We start from the raw sequence: 9225 nt of genomic DNA on the forward strand, positions 1-9225 counted from the left end.
TTGTTTAACTTGAAAAAAGGACAATCAAAACTACTCGTGCGGTTGAAAATATAATGTTTTACCATTTGAAAATGAGCACGTTTGAGACAAAAACAAACAATGAACCCATTGAAGAATGAACTAATGATGAGAAACCCATATTTTTTCAGAGGTTAGTGATAGGAGACTGTCTCATCTGTGTCGTCGTCATGCGACGTGATAACCTGGACCACGGTATGATGCAGATCAGCCAGCACATCCAACCTTTCCCTTATCATCCAACTCCCTCCCTCTGACCGCTCTTCCACCCACCCTCATCAACAGCTGCAGGAAATTCCTAATGATCTTCATCATGAACGTGCGTCTCCCGCCAGGCCCGAGCCCGTGTGCGCTCGCACACACACACGCACACGACACACGAGGCATACAGATGAGAGCAGGACATGAGCTGCATGTGGAGGCAAACTCAGCGTCAGACCGACACACTGTCACACACAGACTTCTCAACGTAAACAAACTTCACACAGACCAGATCCGGACTCAGCCTGGGCCATGGATGCACACAGGAGACCAGAGCTGGAAACAGAAACCTGCTCCTCCCGCTGCCTGCACGCAAAATCTCATACACCATCAACTGTCAAGTACTGTATATCACGTGACCCGTGCATGCAACTTTCCCTTCCATTTAGAACTTTCTTCAGTATATTATTAAATACAATTTTCTTCGTCATAAGCTTTTTTCTAAAATAAACCACCAGCCTCATATTTTTCAAATAATATATTAGTATATATTTTTACATTATTGTTATATTATTATTATTTGAAGATTATAGTGCAAACCTTTCACCATTTACACCTGAAATAAAAATATTTTATTAATTCAACTTGTAATTGCATCTTCAATGAGGAATTGAAATTATCATTCTGGCTTAATAATGCCAATGCCAATTTCATCGTAATATTTCCTACATTTGACTCCAATTATCAACGATAATCGGTTGCAGAATACTGTTCCACTGCTGATAATCATATTTTTTTCTCAGTAATTGTGTCCCAAATCATTACATTTTCCCATCATAGTCTTTCCCATCTATGATTGTTGGTTCTATGTTGCCCCCAATGCAAAGACAAATTGCCCCTCCTTGGTCTCCTGTTGTTTCCGAGGCAAACTACTGTAGTTATTTTAAGACGAGGGAACCGTATTGCCACTTCCTCCTCCCCCCCACCCCCGTCCCAATATCTCTGCCACAGCACACATGTACCTTCTCCCATCACCCCCCTCTCGTCTTCGACTGAGCCTGACACTATCTCCTCGCTCTCTCTCTCTCTCTCGCTCGCTCTCACTCTCCTGCAGGCTGCTTCCTGGCTGCTCTTCAGTTGGGTCATGTGACCAGCCTCCCCAGCTGGGTACAGCTAAAAGTGTGCACATGTGTACAGACTCAACACAAACAACACGCTTGCACGGAAATACATGAGGATAAAGAAAACATCTTTAACAGGGCGACGCTCACAGTTGCACCTCCGACAGGTGAACACAGACACACACACTCCGTCTCACACACAGAAATGAAAACCGCACGCACACTTCCACACATGACGTCGGACCTTGAGAGCAGAGTTTTGGAGAGGGGCCCCGCGCTGCGGCCCTGACTTCCTGACTCCCCCCGCCCCGTCTCCCCTCCTCCTTCATCTCCTCCCTCCATACTCCTGTTCCACAGTTGCTGTGGGAAACGCTGCAGCAGCACCCGTTGCCAAGGAGAAAGCTGCTGGCTGTTTGAACAACAATGGCCGTTTTGTGAACATTCCAACTGTAGGTACTGACAGCTCATCAGCCATACACTCCACAAAGACACACACACACACTCATGACACAACACTCTTCAGCTATGGCCCCGAGCATCATGAAGGCAACACACACCCACACACCATCATGAAATTACGTCTTCAGCTGAGAGTATAAGAAACTCCTGTCCCTCTACGTCTACCTGCATCACTCCACCGTCTCCACCTCTCTCACACACAGGCACATATTGTGCAGTACATTCATCCATCTTCCCCTTTCTCCCTGTCTCCTTATCTCTTCCTCTCTCCTCCCCCATCACAGTCTCTTGCTTCTCTTCTTCACTTTCTCCTCCCTAGCCCTCTCTCTCTGTCTGTCTCTGAGAAGTGTGTGTTTTCCCTCACACGCGCACACACACACACACACACACACACTCTCATCTTGGCTCGTACACATGTGGAGAACACACAGCACGGCCCGCGCACATATGCACACTTTATCTCCTGGAAGGTAGCAGATCTTTGTGTCCCTTGGGGGAATACACTTCCTCAAAGAAGGAGGGAAAAGAAGAAAGAGAAGGGGGAAAGGCAGAACAGGAGGAAAGAATGAAAGAGAGGTGGTGAAAACTATAATCACAGAGGGAATTTATAGTCTTATGTTTGGGTGATGGAATTATGTTAAAGTTGGTGGAGAACCCAAACTGGGGTGTGTTTTGTCTGACTCACTGTATTAAAGATGCCATTAACACAGAACTTAAAACAAAGACGTCTCAATCGGCAAATGCTCAGCCACTGTGGAGAGAGGTTCGGCCGTGGAATAAAACTCCACTGGACTGTCTACCTGACCAGCGTCTCCTCCCGCTCCCTCTGACTGGGATTGGATCCAGCTCCTCTCAAACCCCGGAGAACCATGAATAAGCAGAATACATTTTAGACTAAATATGATTAATGTTTAATGGAAAATGTCGTTTCTGGCACTATTAAGAGACAGTCATTTTAAATGTATTTTTTGGAATAAAAAAGTCATAAGTCAGACAAATTCAAATAAAACTTTTCACAAAAAGTAAATAGATCTTAGATCAGATAGATCAGTCACAGGAATTATTTTATATATATATATATATATATATATAGAGAGAGAGAGAGAGAGAGAGAGAGAGAGAGAGAGAGAGAAAGAGAGAGAGAGATAGTATACAATGAAAGTGTTTATAAGATCTTCCAATATTCAAGATTTATACAGAGGTTTATCGTACGATACAGAATTATTTATTATTATTTCATAAATAATATACAATTGAATTATATTTTAGGCATAATAATGTTTTTATCTTTGCTTTGTACTATATCAGTCACAAAATTAAAATGACATTTAAGACACTTTCTCGCCACCTTAAGAAGGAGGCACAACTTTCCGAATGTTTGAGCATTCAGTGTGTCACCATAATATGGAAGCAAGGGGAAAGGGAGAACGACTATGACAGAATGAATGAGGAAGACGGGCGAATACCATAATCACGGTGGGCGATGATCTGTTCACATTGATGGGGTGATACTGAAGTCACGCCGGTGGAACATCAGGAGACGGGGGCGAGGGAGGGGCGTGTGCAGACGGGTGTGTTTGGGGTTGTTGAGGAGAATCGCTAACAAGTCTGACTCACTGTTTTGTTTTTTTTTAACATGCAGAATTAAAACAAAGACTCCATCTGCTGACGCACAACAGAGACATCATAGCACATGCTAATAAGTGAGTGCTGATCTGTGTCGATGTGAGAGACGGCATTGTGTGACAGAGACGTTTGAGCACGCGTGCGCTCCCCGTCTCTCACTCCTCTTTAATAATTGAGCCGATTCTGTCCAGCTTGTTAGGGAGGTACACAACAGCTTCACGCTCTACCCATCCTCTCACCAGCCCAGTCTCTCCTCATCCCTCCATCCTGCCACGCTCCTTCATTTATCACTAGTTTCTCCTCCCTGACCCCCCACACACACACATCCCCCACTCAGCCTCCCTCCTTCCTCACAAATCCCTCCTGTTCTTTGACCTCTCCCTCGCCTCTCGCAGCTTCACCCTCCTCCTCACCCCTTCCTCCCTCCCTCTCTCCATCCTCCGGAGGTGAGAGGTCGAAGCTTCCTCTCCACTGTCAGACTTAAACCGGCTCCAACCAGCCCTGTGGAGAGGTGGCAGGGGGTGAGAGAGACAAGGAGAAGTGTAAGTAAGTCAGATAGGATGTAGAGGAGGAAACAAGGAGATGGAGGGAAGAGAGCGCTTAAGAAAGAGAAAGGGAGATGTCTTGTATGGAGTCAGTCGGTGAGAGAGCCGTTTTATGAATGTAGTGTGTGGGAGGCGACAGAATGGAGCATACAAACACTGCTCACACTAATATTAAATGCTAGCTGTATGCGTGGGTGCATCCGTGTGTGTTTGTGTACTTGCCCGAGCGTGGGTGGGAGTTGAACTAGATTACCTGCCCGTGGCAAAAGTTATTTCACTTCAGGTGACAATTTGATTAATGGGTGTCAGGACAAAATCGTTCGCTGCAGTCAGCTAAATAGTGAGACAGTGACACCAGCGTCGCTTGCAAAGGTTCCTACAGTCACATCGCTTCCCTGGTTAGTCTGCGGCATCTTGACGTATGTATGTAGCAGGTAAGTCGTTGACAGTCTGAAGATGCAATGACACGGTGAATTATTGAGAAGGAATTTAGTAAAGGATGGACAAGCCCGAAGGAATATCTGTTTACAGATTTGTTTATTTGTTTACTTTGATAGGCGAAGCTCTCGATTGGCCCGTTTATCTGTGCTCCGACTCTCACCCGACTGAAAGTATAAGATCGCAGATACAAATGAGTCTTCTCTGCAGGATGCCTCGACTCATTCATTAGACTCATTCGAGCTCATTCATCCAGGAGAGGCTGAAAGTATAACTCAACTCAGAGTTGAAAGAGTTTAGTTCAGGTGCCCCCCAGTGGGGGTACATCCTCAGACCACTTCTGTCCTCCCCCAGTAAGAGCTCAATAAGTTTCCAGGGTCCCTTTATGGAATGAAAGTCCTTTCAGGAGATTTCTTTTTCAGAATGAATCAGCAATTTGACATTGCTGGACTTAAACTTTTACTTGCAGCATCAGAATAAGTCATTTACTGTGAAAACAGCACGTCAATAGGTTGATAAGATGCATATTAAGTGGGAAATAAATAATTCCATTTAAAAATGTAGCTTTCGAAAGTACTTTTTTTCAAAATAAGAGTTTGGAGATTTTTTTTTTTAATTATACTCATGAGAAAGGAAACTTTTGCGGTAGTTTAAAAATATATTCTCAAGAAATGAGATTATCATTTAATATGGTTTAAATATTTTCAATAAAATAATAAATACAATTCATAAATAAAATAAAGTTTTTTTAGGTTTGATCAAAAATCATTCAATATAAAGTGAAGTAAGACTGGTAAAAGAAAAATAAACATATACATAAAAGCAGGGAGTAAAATCTAGAATCATTTAAATAATAATTAAAATGATAATTTACTGAATGCTTCAAAATACACACATGCAAGTAGAAGTCATTAAAAGCAGAAGTGCTTTTAAAACATATTTCAACTGAACTTGAAACTGAGCATCCAGAATACAGACCAAGCAGAGTCTCAGCTTCAAGGCAAGCTAAGTGCAGTAATCAACATCTTTCAGAAACAAAACATCTCTCTTTTTTAAATGACATTCAATTTATGATTCTGGTGTGTTTTGATTTTCCATTTCACTTTCCATTACCAACGATAGCTGCTCTAACTAGCATTTATCTGGCATCTGAAAATGCAAACTGGATTCTTTAGTGGGTCAGTGTTCAGTCAGTATCGAGGAGGAAAAGTGATAAGTGTTTTCTGTTTAAATATGAAATTAAACTCTGCAGAAGCAACACTTTCACGTGTTTAAGAAAGGAATAATCACTTCAGTCGCAGCAGTACAATGAGCCACACCAATATTTAATGTAATATAATGACTAGATAATGACACAGCACATCTTGAACCTTGGCTGTAATATATAAAGTGGTTGTTATTAAGACAATAGATCACCGGTATGGATGAACGCCATCGTCCTCTAATGCTTTTTGGAAATGAAGTTTCCTGCAAAACTGCGACTATAAGGAGGACTCCCTGCCACATTTGTGGTGATGAGGATGTAGACGTTTTAATTAGAGCAGAAAACATTTTGCAAACATGACAGCGACATTTCCACTAACAGGAGCTGATTTTGTTTTTCTAATTTAAGTGCTGCCGTTTCTAATCTTTGGTGAACAATCGCGACAAAAGTGCGCAAACTTTTTCAAAAAGAGATTCAAGGTGTCTGCCGTTCCACCAGACTTCTCATCACCACCTCATTTTATGAAAACATCACCGCAAAAGCCTCAACCAAAACATTTCTGCCTTTGTTAGGAGAAGGTCAATAGCTGGGAGAAAATTCTGTCTGAGAAAATCAAACCGCCCGGAAGATGAATGTATATCTCAGGTGCATATTGAACAAGGGTCTTTATTGAATGTTAGCTTGACATAATGGCAAGAGTTCTCTTTTTCAGGTTCTTAGTGGACTTTATGTGGTGTCCATTTGACTTTCTGGATCTTCTCAATAAGACTGGATGTTCTGAGAAGGTTTAATTTACAATAACAATTGATCATTTGTCTGATCCACGAGTGATGACGTAAGCTGAGGGCCGAGCAGATGTTGAAAGTGACTCATCAACAATGCCGACCTAATGACTAGAACCTCAGAGAAATGTCTTACATGAAGTGAATTTTAGGACGTCTCACCACTAAACTGGCCCTCGGGAGTCAATATGAGTGCTTGTTATGGCTCAATTGATGAAGATTATTATGAAAGACTGCATTCATTTAAAAGGCTTGACCTTGGAGGTGTTTAACATTTGGAGTGATCAATGAACCTTCTTACGTTTTTTGGACTCTGGGAAGAAATCAGAATCCAAGAATAGCCTCAAACTGAAATTGAACCTATGACCCTCTCGCAGCGCTTGCCACTGCCCCACCGTGCTGTAGTCCTGGATTTTGTTTAAGTCTCCTCAAGTCTCCACTCCAACACACACTGAATTGTTTTAGAGTGAATAAGACATGTGGAGTTGCACCAAAAAGAAGCGGGAGATATTTTGGATCATGAAACACACTTCACCATGAGGGGAGCTCGCGATTCGCACACACAACTTCAAACATATGTTTTTAATTATTCCCAGTTATATCTTTTTTTTCTTTTTTGCTCCGCAGAGTTTTGAAAGTCCCGAGAAGCGATTTCACAACGTATCCAAAAATACTGTTACTACATTTCAATCTGCGCTAATTGTTCCCTTAATTAGATATTCTTCAAAGAATTTGGGATGTATTTCAAGTGCTGAGTAATAATGGGCCTGAGTCATTGCTAATTCAGCGGTGCCTTCCCTCTCCCTCAGACGCGGCAGATATATTTTACTAACTGCTGGAATGAAACATCTGGAGGAAGAGCAAAATATTTGCCAGTTTTGACAAACATTTCCATCAAGAATTCTATTAGATGAGTCAGCTTCATCAATTCTTGATCTTATTTGGCTTCTTAAGTGCCTCACAATGTGCCTGCGTGGTGCACTGCGAAGATGATTAATTCAACGGCACAGACCAGACCATTCAACAGGTTGCTCTTTCTCCACTTCCATTGTCTATGTTCTCAGTCGGACTATTACATTGTACACCATATATATATATTTGTGTCCATTCTTGTCTCCTCAATCTCCATGACGACCTCCATATCAAGTCTGACTACAGCAGCCCCACATGCTGATAGGCCGAGAGGAAAAGAAAAAAAACACACAGGTGATTGGTTGAGATGTCGGCTGTCATATCAGCAGGGTATATCTTTGTGACACTGCGACACACACACACACACAGTGTCATCAACCCACACAGAATGCAGCACATCACAAACAAAAGGTAGCTCTGGAGCACACGCACGCACGCACGCGCGCACGCACACACACGTGGCGCTCTGAGACGAGCGTGGCGTGTTAGGTGCACTGACCCTGCCAATGAGGACAGGAGGAACATCAACGGAGCTACAAGGCCGTTGCTATGACAACTAGTCCTGTTCACACAGGTAGGAAGCACAAAAGGCCTAAGCTGTTAGACGTTCACATTCTCCCTGCCACACGCGCACGCGCGCACACGCAGGGGGCAATTCACTCAAGACAAGTCTGACAGACGGCAGCTGCATGCCAAAGTGGAACCATTTCCTTTTCATTCCTGCATTCAGAGGGCTGAAATTATTCATTATGACCAAGTGGGGATGAGTGGAGAATTCACTCATCAACCAGACAGACAGATAAGAGAGACCCACTCTGCATACTAACTGCACCTGTGCTAGGACGGCCAGGGCACGTCTCTCAGGGGCCCTTAAATAACAAACTGTCACCGGCCAGACACTGACATTGACTTCTCGTCTCCTCTCTTTGAGTTTGCTCGGCACTTTGTCGTCCTTTGTCACCGCCCCCCCGCACGATTAAGCACAGGGCTGATGATCACCTCAGAGAGTGTGGTCTGTCTCTGGCCCCTGTTGCCACTGCAGGACGTGCCCGTGTCCCGCCTTCACCTCCCGGCGACTGACGGTGGAGGCGGGGGGCGGGGGGGCGTCAGAGAGACCCCAAAAGACACTCGTTATTACCACATGCAGCTCCCTCAAACTGAAGGTGTATGAGGCATGTGACAGCACCTGTGCTGAGGCTGGTGCCGCTGTCATGTACTTTATGTAATCACTGCTAACAAATGCATGGTAAACCAGGAGGCGCCCCGGGTCCACACTCGTCCATCTGCATGTTCACCAGGAACAATTCAAAACTCGACAACGAGCAGGCTCGAGCCATTTAAACTCACCCGGAGTGTGGAGCCTGGCAGCGGCTGTGGAGCTGCAGCAGCAGCGGCGGCGGCGGCGGCGGCGGCGCTTCTCCTCCTTCTTCCCACTCCTGGTGCTGTTACCTGGACTGCTGTCACCGCCGTCAGCCCGCTTCATCTCCCGGGGGTCGTTCTCCTCACGCCCCGACGGTCCTCTTACGTGAGTTCTCCTCCTGTTGTCGCACGCTGGAGACCAGTCCTCGGACCAACGGGGACGCGAAAGCGATGAAAAAAAATACCACGAGCGTTGAAAATGGTGAATATTTTGAAAGAAATGACGTTGGTTTACATTCTTGTCCTTGTCTACGGGGTTGACATGAAGGCTTATTAGCTCCGGGGTGTTGTTTGGGTGACAGACCGGGACTTCCCGGGACTGAGGAGGCAAACACGGAACGCGCTGCTCCGCAGTTCCAGCTCTCTGCCTCCCTCCTCCGTGACTGTTCAACCTGTCTGCTTTCCAAACATCCGGGCACCCATAGATGGCCGCGCGTCACTCGCTATGAATCATGGGAAGTGGAGGAAGAATTGAGACTGGCAAAAATACCGATAACGCG

At 44.6% G+C, this 9225-nt stretch overlaps 1 protein-coding gene across 1 annotated transcript in view; it reads right to left on the reverse strand.

The window, feature by feature from the left end:
* The window catches only part of ahdc1 (AT hook, DNA binding motif, containing 1), a 30007-nt gene extending 20904 nt beyond the window's left edge, over positions 1–9103 (reverse strand). The window contains exon 1 of the mRNA XM_053863943.1: positions 8654–9103. The gene's annotated coding sequence lies outside the window, so the exon portion shown is untranslated. The remainder of the gene's footprint in view (positions 1–8653) is intronic.
* Positions 9104–9225: the final 122 nt, after the last annotated feature.

This window comes from Synchiropus splendidus, chromosome 4 (genome assembly GCF_027744825.2).
Source record: "Synchiropus splendidus isolate RoL2022-P1 chromosome 4, RoL_Sspl_1.0, whole genome shotgun sequence".
Classification (NCBI taxonomy): Eukaryota; Metazoa; Chordata; class Actinopteri; order Syngnathiformes; family Callionymidae; genus Synchiropus; species Synchiropus splendidus.